This window comes from Cotesia glomerata, linkage group LG1 (assembly GCF_020080835.1).
Source record: "Cotesia glomerata isolate CgM1 linkage group LG1, MPM_Cglom_v2.3, whole genome shotgun sequence".
NCBI classification, from domain to species: Eukaryota; Metazoa; Arthropoda; class Insecta; order Hymenoptera; family Braconidae; genus Cotesia; species Cotesia glomerata.
Genome location: NC_058158.1, coordinates 20,511,431 through 20,528,145, shown reverse-complemented (window position 1 = coordinate 20,528,145; position 16,715 = coordinate 20,511,431). Strand labels below are relative to the sequence as shown.

The 16,715-nt window shown below is 29.4% G+C and overlaps 1 pseudogene; it reads left to right on the top strand.

Annotated features, from left to right (window-relative positions):
• The first annotated feature begins 10,695 nt into the window (after window positions 1-10,695).
• LOC123266927 lies at window positions 10,696-13,025 on the top strand (annotated as a pseudogene).
• Window positions 13,026-16,715: the final 3,690 nt, after the last annotated feature.

The following is a 16,715-nucleotide window of genomic DNA, read 5'->3' as shown; positions in this document are numbered from 1 at the left end:
AACAATGAAAAATTCCCGTTCTTAAACTATAGCTCCTATCGACTCCAAATTTGGTAGGAATCTTCTGTAAGAGATGTAGAAATAATCTATGAATAAATTTTACGATATTTAACCCCCCCCCCAGGGGGTTGCGGGGGTGGCTTTTTAAAAATGAAAATTTTTAATTTTCAAGTTATAGGTCCTATCGACTCCAAATTTGGTAGGAATCTTCTGTAAATGATGTAAAAATAATTTATGAACGAATTTTACGATATCTCACCCCTACAGGGGGTTGCGGGGGTGGGTGTTAATAATAAAAATTTTAAATTTTGTCAGTGTATTAATAACAAAATAAATTTATTCAAACTTTTATAAATAGTAATTACTAATACTAAGTTGCGTTAAAAGTTTTTATTGTGGAGATACGTGTGAAGTTAATGAATAAACAAATAAACGTCTATTGTGTATATTTATCTGTCATCAACGTAACAGTAAAGTTTAAATCTTTCATTTGAAAATGAATTTAAATACCAGATTAAATAACCAAATCAATACATCCGTTAAGAATCAATATAGCATATGTATTTGAAAAATATATTAGGAAATGATGAAAGATTATTTTAAGCTTTTTCTAAGATAAAAAAAATAAAAATTCAATAAGAACCAATAATTGAACTTTTTTCGAGAAAGGAAAATAAATCTATTGAACATGAAAACACCTTGATAATACGCCCAGCGGAGCGGGCGGGTAACGGCTAGTAATTATTATTAATTAATTTTTTTATAACTAATCTACAGATTCGGTAGAATCTGGCGCCAAGTTCCGTTCAAAAATCCCGTTAAAAACGGAGCGCCAGACTGTTCTACAGATTCGGTAGAATCTGGCGCCAAGTTCCGTTCAAAAATCCCGTTAAAAACGGAGCGCCAGACTGCCGACTGTGTTTACTGTAAGCAGAACGGTTTTTTTGGAGTCACGAAATTTTATTTAATTCTGCGGTACTTTTGTGACCTAATTTGTTAATTATAAGAGTAAGTAATAATTTAATTTACCGTATTAATTAATTATACTCACTTATAACAATTTATTCACTTGAAATTATTAAATTTTATTAGCACATACTATAACTCGCTCACGAATTCAGATCCTGACTTTTTTTCGATGGGGAATATCAGTGCCACAGACTAGATAAAATAAAAATGTGTAGTAATCCTTCCTATAGACACGCAACTACAATAAAAAAAAGTAATTCATAGCTTGCATCTATGGCCGCCAGGGTGCACTGGAATTATATCTACATAAGCTGTAGCTTCAAGGGGATAGTTTGCGGTAAAAAATGCAGCCGACGCGAGATTTAAGTTGGTACCAATTGTAAATTTTTATTATAATTACAAAAAATACTAAAATCCGAACAAAAACAGTTTCACTGTAAAAAAAATCGCGACAAGTCCACGTTCATAAGACTAATAAAAAAAAAATTTTTAATTTCTTCACAAAAAGATATAAAATAAAAAAATAAAAAAATCCAAGTAACCGATATGATTGTATATGATTTTCGGAAATTAAAAAAAATTTTGTTGTAAATTTGAAAATTAAAAAAAAAAATTTTTGAACGTACTTGGTGTGCGTGGTTGCAAAATATTTTACTTGTAATGAAATTTATAAAATTTATTTACTAGGACTTTCAAAAAAATTGAAATACACAATGACGCACACCGCAAGCACACATAAAATTTTCAGCCAATGCCATTTTTTGATATTACTCGATGAAATGAAACATTATGCATGAAAAAATTTTCTTAAAATTACGACATGAGACCGGCTACAATAGATAGATTTATAAAGAAAGCTATCTAAGAAAAGCCAGCTGTGACTGACATTTAAAAAATTTTTTTAAACATTATCAAAGATATTCTCTAAAAAAATAACATGAGTCATATACTTACGCTTGCATTCGTTTATGATTTCTTGAATGCTTTGATATTTTGTTCACCTTCCGTCCCATTTTTATTGCTTAAAATAGCTCACAATAAAAAAAAATATCAACACTCGTAAAACGTATTGAATGCACAAAACTTTTTTATTGTTACAGGACACTTTAATTACAGTTTTAATTATTGGTGCTAATATTATTTTATCAACAAATAATTAATTGATATTATTAACTATTATTTAATTGTTTTTTTTTTTTATATTTTTATATTTTCTCTATTTATTAATTTAATTTATGAATCTATTTAATTAACTACCAAATAATTTATGGTTATGAAAAAAGTCAATAGTTAACTAAGAAACGCTGCGAAAGCAGATACTTATATTAAAAAAAAAAAAAACGCATCGATTGTCATTTTGTTTATTGGCGAATTATTGTTATAAATCCAACCAAAAAATATACAGTAAGATTCATTTTGCCTAAATGACTCGTAAATTTTTTTTTATTTTATAATTTTTCTAAATATTGAAATATAATTATATTATATTGAAGTAGATAGAAATTTAGGAATTAATATGAAGATTTACGTAGAGTAAAATCCATAAAAAAGCAATGCAAATTTAAATTGTGACGCATGCGTCACATCCAGTAACTGGCTATCGACCTGCCACCAAGTGGCAGTAATAACAATTAAATGCTCCTTCAGAAAATGCAATTGCTCTGCTGAAATTTTTATTAATGAATTAATTATGCGTAAATAAAAAATTGAATTTTGATTCTCAATTATCTATAAAAATTAATTTAGAATATATTTAATAACAGATAAATTATAGGAAAAGAATGTACATATAGAAATTTAAAAAAATGAAAGATGCAATTTTAAAAAAAAATTTTTTTGGAACAAATTTTTTTTATTAAATAAAATTAAAAAGTTGTTAAGTGACTGCTAACTTTAATGTCATCAATTATCTGCATTTTTTAATTTTCTTTTATCGTATGTAACGTTTGGATATCGCTCTCTATTTTTATGACGTTAAAGTTAGCAGTCTTTTAATAATTTTTTAATTTTTTTTAACAAACCAATTTTTTCCGAAAAATAATTTTTAAAAAATTGCATTTTAAATTATTTGCATTAATTATATCACATTATAACAATGTTTATCGTAAAATACCAAATTTTATCACAGCTCATAATTATCTTTTATATTGTTAAATATTAAAAACGTTTATTTATTTAGTGAATTGAATTATTATCATGTATTCCAGCTATAGGGCTATAACAAGTGTCGAAAGAAAATTGCTATTTTTGCTTTTTATTATAAATAAATATTTGTTAATAGTTAACGAATATTTATCAACCATTAATAAAAAAATATTTATTAACTGTTAATAAATATTTATTAAATCCTATGATGTTAAAAAATTATATGTTACCAGTTAATAAAGCTTATTAAAAAAAAAAAAAATAATAAATCGAAAGCAAAATTTTTTTTTGTTTCTACACAAGAAAAACGAGCTTTAATAAACTTTCACTCTAGAGTTAAAGGACAAAATTCATTTTATATTAAAACTTTGAAATATTTCATTCAGAAAAAAAAAACAAAAAACATTTACAGATTTGTTATTTTTTGTTTAGTTCAATAAGTCGCTTAAGGAGGTATAGGAATTAAGTCGAAGTAATGAGATCAATTTAAAATTTTTAGGATTGAAAGAAATGTATTTATTACGTGTTGTGTTAAAATTTCAGAGACCTAGGGTTCATAGTTTATTTATAAAGAAAGAATAAAAATAGGTCATTTAACATTGTAATGGCATACCAGATCTCAAACCTACTCTTGTTTTAATAAATTTCATAATGAAAAAATAATGAGAAAGCTTTAAAAAACTCATTGTAAAAAAAAAAAAAATTACGAAAATTATTGAAAAAATAAAATTAAGTTAAGGGTACTTAGTTATAAAAATAATTGAGTTTAAAAAATCTAAATTTAAAAAAAATAGTCAGCCATAGCAAATGTGGGTTATGTGACGGCAGCGTCGCAAATGGTGGGTCACGCGGGAAATTTGAATCTGCTAATAACTGTTAATTGTTTATATTATCTAAAAAAAGTAATTATAATACAGAAAATATTCTTAAAGATTCGAACTTCTAATTTTTTATGTAATTCTAACTTGGAGAATTTTAAAAATTATAGAAAAAAAAATATCTTTGAACGTAGTTTTTTACAAATAACTTTTAAACGGTCATCTCTTTGAGCTTGAAGAGCTCAGAAAAAACACAAAAATCATATTTTTGAGCGCTTAGGTATAGAGTTAGCGAGTAATTGCAGGTATGGTCTCTAGGGTCAGACGTTTTCCTATTTTTTTTTCGAAAATTAAAATTTTTCGAAGTTTTAGGTTTTTAAAAATATAATTTTTTTGAAATTTTAATTTTTTTAACAGTTCGATTTTTTTTTAATTTGAATTTTTTTGAAATTTTGAATTTGTTCGAAAATTTGAATATTTTTATATCAACTAAAAAAATTTTGCGTTGAAATTTGTTTTAGTTAAATAACAATTTTCATTAAAATTTTATCGCGATTTTCTAATGTACTATAACCAAAATAAGTTTCAACGCCAAATTTTTCTTGTTGATGTAAAAGAAATTAAAATTTTAACGACCGTTAAAATTTCCAAAAAAATTAAAATTTTCCAAAAATTTGATAAAAAAAAAAATTTTAAATTTAAAAAAATCACATTTTTCAAAATAATCTAAAACTCTAAAAAATTTTTAATCATCAAGAAATTATTATTATTATATATTGTTAAATTAAAAATTAAATTATTATTATTAAAAATAATAATAATTATTATGTATTAATAACCCCAGTTGTATGGTTTAGTTCATAATCAAATAGACGTATTGAGCTACCACACAAACTAAATTCAAAGCGAACAAGTCTTGCTCGCTTTGTCTTCACTTTTTCCAGTACAAAACCGTACTTAGAAGACAAAACCTAAATTCACAGTATAAGTGCCATCTTACAGTATAGAAATCAATCAATTTCAGTTTTCCATTTACATTTACCACCATCTAGTGGCATGATTAAAAATAGCATGACAGATGTTTTTGTGGACATTTCAAATAATTTTAATAATTATTGAATTTTTTTTTTTCAAATGAATTGATTGAGTTTATGTGATTAGAAATTACTAAATGGCATATAAAAATAAATTCATTAGATGTTTTTCTAGAACATAACGGTAATAATTTTTCTGAAAAGTGCTGCAAAAAATTTAATTTTAATTTTTTTTAATATTCAACCATAACCTCCTATAAACCGCCGAATTTTAAAATAATTAATAGTATTTTTAATATTTTTTTTAGTAAAAATAGGAAGTTTCATATTCTTCGTAATAATATTCTGATTATTTTTGCCAAGTTTCGTAGCTTTTTATTCACGTGAAGCCTCAATCAACGACTTTGAAAAATACCCTCAAAGTTGATAAATGAAGAACACTATATACGCTCTTAATCGATGCTTGAACAAAGCAACTTCATTTTCAGGTAATTAATTTTTTTATACGTTAACTATTCTTGTAAACAACTGAGTTTTGACAATGTTTATTTTAAATTCATAAATATAACCATGCATATGTATCTTTGTATATGAATTCACAGAAGGTGGATACAGAAATAATGACGTCACAAATGCATTGATGTACATTGTAACGGAGTACACGGGGCCTTCTTTACCCAGAGAAGGTTTCCGATCCGCGTGAGTTAATTATCGACTGATTCCCCAGAGCGCTGTGCTCCGAAGTACTCGCGCCTCTAGCTGTAAGTTAGTGAGTAAGTCCCCAAGAGGGAAGCGCCGGCGCGGAGAGTGAGTGGGGAAGACGGAGCGAAGAAAGAAAAGCACCGACAAAGCTGAGAAGAGTCATTGTGACCGAGTCGCCAAACCGTACGGACACGCATATTTAGTAAAAACATCATCGAGCAGGTAATTATTTATTTGTCGCCTTTCGTACAAGTGGAACGAAGCGATCAAATCTATTAATTTATTGCTTGCCAGGCCTTCAGTCGGCTTGCGTAAATTGATCTTAAATTTTAACAATTTCTAATGCTTGATTGCGGTTTCAGATTCATAAAATATTCGGAGTAACAAGTGACGGTGACCGAGGTCTCGCTGCCAAGCAGAATTTTCCACCAAGGAGGGATTTGTACTAGTGACGACGACAAGGAGTTGTAGCTCTTCGAGGGAGTTCATCAACGTCGTAAAAGAAAAACTCCAGGTACAAATAAAATGTCCCAATAATCTCTCGGTGGTGCGGCATCAGCCAGGCATTGAAGTCGGCTGAAGGTCACCGCCATTTCGCATTAGGTCACAATCATTAGTTTAAGTATTGCGTCGTAGAATTTACTTAATTATTATATGGAAATTTATTTATTAGAATTTACTCGGGATATTATTTGGGATATTATTTAAAATATTATTTAGAAAATGTTTGAGAATTTACTGGAAATAAGAGGCAGAGTTTATTTGGGAATTTATTTAAGAGGAAAGTCCAGAATAAAAATTAGACTAAAGTTAAAAGCAAGTCAAAAATAATTACTAAATAATTAATTAACAAAACCAGGAATTATTTCGGATTTGTTAGTTAACTACGTAGGCAGAGCTTGAATTGGTTTTACCAGGAATAATTTCGGTTGGTCAATTTATGACTTCGGTGCCATGTAGAACAAAATGTCGTTGATAATCGAGTTGGTCGGATTTATTTAATTAATTGCTTAAAATAAAATCAGTAAAATGTTTTAGAGGAACTTTAGTAAAAATCATTTGAAGTAAAATTTATTAAATTCGGGAAAGTAATTTATAATAAAATTTAATTGTTTAAAATAAAATCATTTGCAATAAATTTAGAATCAGTCAAAATTGCTAGAAAATTGTTCGTGTAAATTTGTTAATTAAAAGTAGAAAATAAAACTTGTAAAAATTCGTCAGAGAAAAAAAATTACACCAAAAACTTGCGACAGAGACGCAAGACCGAGCGAGAGTGTCAGCCATCTTGTCCCGCGTGAAGCGCTGGGTAGAGGACACTCAAGGTCGAGACTAAAATCGTACTGTGTTGCTAGGCAGAAAATAATCCTCGAAGAAAATAAAATAAAATAAATGCTAAGTTTTTCGTGCAACACAATAGAACGTAAAATAAAATAATGTAGAGAAAATAAAACTCGATTATTAAATGACAAGTAAAACAGTTTAGTAAAAATTAATAACATAAAATCAATTGATGAATTTTAGATGATAACAAATTAAGTTCTTAATTAAATAAAATAATCTGGACACAACTTAGAAATATTCGGTGAACAACTAAATAAATGATTGATAAATTCTGGTAAAATAAATTATCCAAAGTAAAATAATTTAACACAACAACTTATAAAATAAATTAAGCAAGTTCAATAAGAATAAAATTTCGTAAATCTCGGATTTAACCAACATTGTTGGCAGATTATTAAGACCTCTGTCATTAGATTTTAATCTATTAATACAAGATACGAAGACCTCTTGTAGTCCGGTCATTTTAGACAATTGAAATAAAGAAAATTCCGACAGAGCCAAATCTTCGTAGAGACCTTAGGTTTACCACAAGGAATAAAGTGTCAAAAGTCCCCATCAGTCCCATGTGAGCTTAGGGACTTATTCGGGGCCCAAGGTAAAAATTTTAGGTTTCTTGGATTTTTCACGAAAACGGTAAGTTTTATCGAAAAAGTACCTCAGAGCAAAGTTGTAGATCTTAAAATTCTCTATAAAAATGATTTTTTCTCTAAGACCCACCATTTCCCAGATATTACGCTTGTAAGAATCACGTTCTACATAGTATGCACACATATGCCACGTATATACATATTTAGGTACTCAAGCAAGCAAAAATGCCTACTCGTGTCTCTTTTATGTATACATTATACTATTCGAAGAAAATTTACTCTAAAATCACCGCCGGTCCCTTACCGAATCCCCTCTACTTGAATAACATCTGGCCTTGAAAAACATCTGCCTATTCTTTTGTCCATGTGGTGTCGTTCACGTATACCTGCTTCTTTTAGTGTTGAACGAGCAGTTCGAGTGACTATACGTATTTATTACAAGCGTCTACTATTGAAGTTAGTGCTGATTAATATTTAAAAAAAAATGTCACAATTTTGCTTTATTTGTAATAAACTTTTGACTGAAGATGAAACTGTTGTGGTCAGTCGTGGAATGCCAACTTTAATCGATGCAAGTGTCGCGAGAAGTGATGAGTTTGCTGATTATTTAAGAAGCCAAAAGTCCGTTACATTTCACGTGGATTGCAGAAAATCATACACCCGGAAAACTTCAATCTCTGCATCAAAAAGACAACGTGAGGAAGAACAGGCCAGTACTTCAAAAGTAAGTCCACCTCATACTAGAGCGCGAATAAGTGAATCCAGCTTTTGTTTTAAAAACCACTGTTTATTTTGTGGCGATGAAGCGGATGAAGAAGCAGAAAAGAAGAAAGTGAAGATTTATCGCCGAAAAATTCATAAAGTTTCTACACTTACATTCAAAGATTCCATTTTAAAATTAGCTAAAGATCGTTCTGATGATGTGTCAAAAGCTGACTTTGCGCATATTAATTTTCAGTATGATTTAGTTGCTGCTGACGCTAAATACCATGACAGTTGGTACAAATCCTTCCTGAGACCTAATACTGGCGGTAAAATTGGCCGTCCTCAAAGTGAGGCTATAAACTCTGCAATGGAGGAAATTTTCAATTTCATTGAAAGTAGCGATGACTGCCAGTTTTCGTTAGATGAACTGAGGAATGTTTGCCAAAAATGTAGCTTTAGAAAACAGGGATTATAAAAAATACGATTGAAATTAAAGTATGGTAGTAGAATTATTATTACAGAGAAGCCTGGAAAATTAACATTTATTTGTTTTGTAGACAATTACCAAGACATTTTAAGTCAAGACTGGTCTGATAACAAAAATGAAAAGGAAAAACGGTGGAAAACTTTAAAAGCTGCGGCAGAAATTATTCGAGAAGATATTCAATCTTGTGTGTTTGATAATACTATGTACCCGCCACCGGGTAGAATGTTTGAAAGATATAAATAACGATATTCCCGAATCATTATCTTTTTTTTTGGGACAAATCATTCTTAAAAATAAGCGTCATAATTTGGATCATTTAAAGTTAGTTTGCACAAATATTAGTCATAGCATAATGACTGCTGTTCGGCCTAAATCCTTCAAGTGGAAAATTGGAAGAGGAAAATTCATGTGATTTTGATGAAGAGACAACTGATTCATCTTCATTTGAACAATTTCTAAGCGTTCATCAACAGGAAGGAGAAGAAGAAGAACAAGAAGAAATTGAAGAAAACATGATTGTTGAAGTTGAATATGAAGAGTATGAGTCAGATTAAAGTAATAAAAAAAAGTTAGAACGACAGTTAAACTCAGTAACCCATATCAATAATCTTCATACTATTAAATAATTATTGTTCCTGAAAATAACGTCATAAAGGTTCGTGGAATAGGCCTACCGGGGATACCACGTTAAAAAAAACGCGCCGAGTACACTACCTCACAGGTGGTGTGGAAATGTGTGCATATTATGTAGAACGTGATTCTTACAAGCGTAATATCTGGGAAATAGTGGGTCTTAGAGAAAAAATTATAGGGACCATTTTTATAGAGAATTTTAAGATCTACAACTTTGCTCTGAGGTACTTTTTCGATAAAACTTACCGTTTTTGAGAAAAATCTAAAAAACCTAAAATTTTTACCTTGGGCCCCGAATAAGTCCCTAAGCTCACATGGGACTGATAGGGACTTTTGACACTTTATTCCTTGTGGTAAACCTAAGGTCTCTACAAAGATTTGGCTCTGTCGGAATTTTCTTTATTTGATCACTATTTTTATGTCTAAAATGACCGGACTATTGGTATTAAATATTTAATTGTTGTATTATTAAGAACACGACATTAAATTAGTTAGTGATTTTAATTTAGAAATTAAGATTAGGAATTGTAGAAATAAATTAGGAACTCGGGTTTTGTATTTTGTTGAAGGGATAAATGGATCCAGGCATCGAGTCGGATTTCGTTTGATTTTGGAAAATAAATTTGTAGAATCCGAAGTAATAATTAGTGAGTTTGGAAATAATAATGTGGGTGGGTTTTAGTGTTAAGTATTGTAGTGTTGCCTAGGGATTCATGGTATCCTCCTCTGCTTCCTGGGCACACTTAGAGTCCTTTGCATAGACGCCCGGGTCGGGGGTGCAATAGGCATAAGTATTTTAAATAAATATTGTGGGTGTGTGTGGATAAATAATATTGCAGTGTAGCCTAGGGATTCATGGTATCCTCCTCTGCTTCCTGGGCACACTTAGAAGCCGTTGTATAGACGCCGGATTTGGGGTACAACGGTAGTAAGCTAGAAACCGCGGTATAGACGCTCCATATGAGGGTACTGTTCGGGAATAGATACTATGATAGGAACCGCGATAGGACGCTCCTTAAGAGGATATCGTCAGAAGTAAGTAATTTGATATTTTGTAAGGGGTTTTGATTTTGTATTAAGGGTTGGATAAATAAAATGAATTGTAAAAATGAATTTCTTGTTATGATTTCTGTTTCCTTCCCGACAATCTCTTACGACCCTGAGTGTTCACTCCATGTTCTGGGCCAGTTTCTGGATACTGTGGGAAAAATCCAGTAGCGCCTTAAATAAATTAAGAGGCGACCAAGCGAGCGGTAGATCCCCGTTTCAACATGATTGCAGTTGATAATCTACCCTTGTGTACTCCAGAAAAAAATGGCTTCAAGATGTTCGTTAAAAAATTACAGCCACTTTATAATCCGCCCTGTGAGCCTACATTAACAAAACGGATGACCACTAAGTATGAAGAGCTCAAAATAAAAGTCAAAGCTGAACTACAAGAAGCAGATTCAGTTTGCTTAACAACTGATATTTGGACACACCAACATTCCATGCGCAGTTATCTAGAATTAACTGTTCATTACATAAAAGGTGAGTTTAGATGATAATTTTCTAATTAATACTGACTTATTTAAATAACATTATACTGATCTTTATAATAGAAGTGATGTCTAAAATTTTATAACAATTGTATTAATTGATCAATATTAATTTTTTAAATAATAGTAGCTGCCTATACAAATTATAAGTATAATTCTATAATGATCACATTATAATATCAATTTCACTTCTAATATTAATATGATTATATTAACTTATCGAAAATTGTTTTTCAAATAATATTATATTACTACTTATAGTGTAATTTTATTTATTTCTATTACAATAATATTTATTTGTTATAAAGGATATGAAATGAATTCGTACGAGCTTGGTGCCTATTATTTAAAAGATAGAAAAACTATTGCTATTCTTCGAGTAAAACTTAGAGAAATTTGCAATGAGTGGGGAATAATTGATGATAAAATAAGTGCAATAGTATCTGATGGCGGAGCGAACATCAAAGGTGCAATAAAAGAAGAATTCGGAGAGTCTAAATATATTTCATGCTTAGGTCATGTTATAAATAACATTGGTCAAAATCTAATCGGAGTTTATTCATCAAAGCCCACATCTGAATCAAATGATAATGAAATTCATCATTTATTTGTCGATGACAGTGATACTAAAGAGTTTTTTGATGATAAAGATTCCCCAAATTCTTCAGCTATAAATATTATAATGAAAGTTAAGAAGATCGTAAAATTTTTCCGTTGTAGCGAAATTGCGTCTCGTGAACTGGAAACTTTACAAGAGCAGTCTGGGCGTAAGCCAGCGTTAAAATTAATTCAAGAAGTTAAGACTCGCTGGAATTCATGTTACGAAATGCTAGATCGGTTTATCAATTTGGCTGAACATGTCAATTGTGCACTTCTTTAAGTTCATCGAGACAAAAGTTCGCGGTCATAACCTCCTGATATTTTAACAGGTGATAAGCTTGATATTCTAATCGAAATACGAGATATCCTAAAACCCTTATGGCATGTAACTCACGAAGTCAGCGCTGATAAGGAAGTGACATTGAGCAAATGTATCCCATTAATAACAGGATTAAAGCGAGTAAGCAAATTTTTCTATACCTATAAGTACCTAGTAATTTTACAGGAATGCTTTCAATCCTAAAATCTATTTTAATAATGCTTACAACTTAAATCCTTACGTTATTCTACAAATAAATTTGAAAATTTTTGACTGTCATTATATCAAAGTTCTATGATTATTATACTCTATTAATGAATTCCATATTTTTTTTTTTTTTTTTCAGGGAGCTGACAAACTTTGTCCTGTAACGGCAATTGGACAGCAAATGAAGAAAAATTTAATGACTGAAATTAAACAAGAGTTCTCGAATACAGAGTGTAAAATTGTATTCGATTGCTACTCTTCTGGATCCACGTTATAAAAAACTTGCTTTTTTAAATATTATTAATTCAGCACGTGCTGTGACTACCGTGAGTATGTTTTCAACACAAGGAATATTTAAAATCGCTAAAAGAAAAAATAATTTTTTTTTGTAGAATTTTTCAATCCATTTCCGTCCAATTCAAATACTTAGACAAATGTGTGTTTTTATTGATATCTCTTTCTAATATGTTTTTGGATTGTTATTTGTATAGGTGAGATTTTAAAAAAAGAAATTAAATCATCGAAAACTCTTGCGATTACCTGCGAAAATAATTCTACAGATCATCAAACATCTTCAGGTGATAATGGTCTGTGGGGTTTTTTAGATGATGCTGTGCAACATAATATCCAAGTCGCTGATCGCGATGAAGCAGGTGGTCTGCCAATTGAACTTAGACAATATATTAATCGATCTACAGTTGACCGGAAAACGAACCCTAATCCGACTGCTACTTGGAAATCGCTCGAAAACGATTACCCCTATTTGTCGTCTATTGCTAAAAAATACTTGAGTATAGTTGCAACATCGACACCATGTGAACGCTTATTTTCCCACTCAGGGTTGATTGCAAATCAGCTCAGAAGTCGGTTATCACCTAACCATTTAAATATGCTCGTGTTTCTAAAATCTATTCCCCAAAATTTATGGTTTTCATAATAATTTTAACAAATTCAATTCAATTCAACAAATTATTTCATAAAATTACTAATTTTATTAATATTATAAAATGTTATTTTTTGAATAAAATATAAAAATTTTAATACATTCATAAATCTGTTTTCATTATTTTCTTCTAACTTATTCTATCAGTTTTATATTTTAAATAAGAAAATTTTGAAATTTTGATTTTATTAGTGATTTTTTTTTACCCAGAATCGATTAAATTTAAAAGAATCGATTCTTAAGATTGAAAAATCGATTCTAAGAATCGAAATTTATAAAAAAATAATTGGACTCGAGAATCGATTCTTTGTTTTATCTTTCCATCCCTAGGAGATCCAGGTTCGATTCCTGGCTTGGCAACCAACCTCATTAATTTTTTGAAAGATTGTCTTTATTCTCATTCAAATTTCTTTCATTTCCTTTAATTTTAATTGACATCTTTATTACTCGAATAGATCTTACAAGCTTCTAGCTTTACTAGTATTCAAGTTTGATGGATTTCCATCGAACTTATGTACAGAGAGGATGTCTCTTGACCAATAGGAAAGATGGAAGTGTCCATTCCTCGGCTTGAATTAGATCAACTAGTCATTTGAACAAGATGGCATGGAACTTTCATTATATATATACAATCGGTTATGAAAATATATTTAATAATAATATTAGAGACACTAATTATGAATAATTTGTTTTAATTTTTAAAAGTTAATAATATTGAATCCAGCTTTAATTTTCTGTATGAAAATTCATTCTTGATCATAAATAATTAGTTTTAAATAGTAAAAATTACATATAGACTTTAAATAATAAATTTCACATTATAAAAATTTATTTTATACTATAAAAATAAACTTTACATCATGAAAATTAACTTATATTTGTAAATAATTAATTTAAATTTACTCTTTTCAGATTTATATCAAAAAATCGAAAACATTAAATTAATGATCATTTTTTTTTAATTAAATTAAAATCACATTATAAATCATTGATTTTCAAGTATAAAAATTAATTTTAGATTTCAAATAATTAATGATATAACAAAAAAATTAATTTTTCATCATTCGAATTAATTTTTTATTAAGAAAACTAATTTTAAATTGAGGGAATTTATTTTACATCATAAATATCAAATTTTCAAATATTTAAATTGATTTAAGACTATTAATAATTAATTTTATGTTACAGAAATTAATTATATATTATTGAAATTACTTTTTATTATAATTATTTTTTTTAGTTTATAAATCATATATTTTAACTTACACGAATTAATTTTATGATTCATAAATTTATCTAATATCCTGAATATTAATTCTAAGTCTAGAAAATTAATTTTTTATTGTGAATATTCGATTATGTATTAAAAATATGAATTTAGAACTCTAATAATTGATTTAACATCATAAAAAATACTTTTAAACCAATTGTCACCAAGGTAATATGATTAAAATTAATATTAGATTATGAATAATTAATTTTATGACAGGAAAATGCATTTTTCATTATATAAATTGAATTTTAGATATAAATAATTAATTTGAAAAGATTAAAATTGATTTTCGATTATAAATATCTCATTTTAAATTATAAATATCAATTTTGAATTATGAGAATTTAGGTCAGATTGTAGATGTTAAATTTGACATTATAATGATTAATTTCGATGATAAAATTTAGTTGCATATTATAAATCATCATTTCTTTTGTATAAAGATCGATTTTTAATAATAAATAATTGATCTTTGGTTATAAAATTTGATTTTAGACTATACATAATAAATTTTAAATTATTTATGCTAATTCATTATCATGAAAATTAACTTTAGGCAATAAATAATTGATTTTGTATTATTAAAATTGAATTTCGTTATAAATCATTAAATTTAAATTATGAAAATTGAATTTAGACTTCAAATATTAAATTTTTAAATATAAATATAAATTTAAAATTATTAAAGTTAATTCTATAGTATAAAAATGAATTTTTGATCATAATTTACTAATTTTATGATTGGAATATTCACTAATATTATAATAATTAAATGGAATTATAATTAATTGAATTCTTATCATAAAAATTTATTTTAGATCATAAGCAATTGATTTTTAATCAAGAAAAAATAATTTAAAAATTTATTGTAGGCTATAAATAATAAATAATAAATTATTTAAATTAATTTACTATTATTTTTTATTTATTTAAAGAAAACTGCTCATAAAGCGGTGCTTACAGCAGTGTTAATTTACAACATAGATCATATATAAATATTCGTCTTATAATAATCTAACAGATTAACATTTCAGAGTAGGAAAATTTACAAGTAGCTTAAGTATACATAGTAATTAAAATGAGCATAATATAATATCATTGTACCCGCTGTGGGTTGAAATCAAATGAGATAAGACTAGATAGGTCGACAAGAATAGTTGGGGGAGTTGAGGATAGTATTATAATAATAATATGAACGATTAATTCACCTATTCATTTAGGCAGAAAGCTCTTAGTTTCATAGAGCGAGACAGATATAAGTAGACTGCTTTGACTGTCGATGGTCTAGGGTCGTCAAGTAAGTGGAGAAGTCGTAAATTGTCATCATCAGCGGGAGCCGATTGAGACGTTAATAAAGAGGAGAGAAAATGATCTCTGTAAGGTTTATAAACCGGGCATCTGAAAAAGATATGAGCTAGGTTTTCCTTTTCGTAAAGGTTGCAGATGGAACAGGGGAGCTGAGGGTCTAGCCCAAAGTGCATGTGCTTGAAGCTAAACCTGTAATAGTGGTAGTTGGCAAGTCTTGCTTGTGCAATAACTCTGGCGGTGTTCAACGAACTGGTAATTGAATAAGACGCAGTAGGTGCACCCAGTTCTCTTGGAATGCTGACTTGACAAGAGGTTTTTTCCTCAATAATATTTAGATCATGGCGTCTGAGATGGGCAGTGAACGAATCGAGGATTTTAGGTGTTAGCCTTTTCCAGTGGGAGCTGGAGAGGCTAAACCAAATTGTCGAAGGTGCATTACCCAGCACAAGCAGAGGCTTGAGCTGGGCAATACAGTTATATTTCATATCGGTGCTAGGCGTATCAGACAATTGTCAAATTCTGTTATAACAGATTTTGAGGATACGGTGGTCCCCCATGTCAAGGACTTTACTGATCCATCCAAGAGCCGATCTCAGAACCCTGGTCTTTACATTTGCTAAGTCAAGTTCGTGTTTTAATGCAGCGCTCGGGGTGCCCGAGGGAAGGAGGAGGAGTCTTTTAAAGAAGCTCAGTTGCGATTTTTCAAGTAAGTCAAGATATCTAAGCCCCCAAAGGTGGGAAGCGTACTGAAGTGTGCTGGCAACTATTGCGTCATAAATCCTTAGGGTTCCCTGCCAGGATTCAGCTCTGATATTGGCAAGTGTCGCCAATGCGGCACCTGCTGCAGATTGTGCTTTTTGGGAAGCAGCTTTAGCAGCAGCCAACCCAAGAGTTGAACTGGTGAAGGGAACCCCAAGGTACATGTACTCATCTACCCATTCAATGATTTTGCCGTTGAGAAGGAAACTCCTCTTTTCCCTCGGACCACCTCTTCTGAAGTGCATAATTTAAGTCTTATTTATGTTAACAGTTAGGAATTGCACGTACAATATTCTTTAAGCAATATTAAGGATTTTTTGAGTTCCTTGATTGTTCTAGCTAGA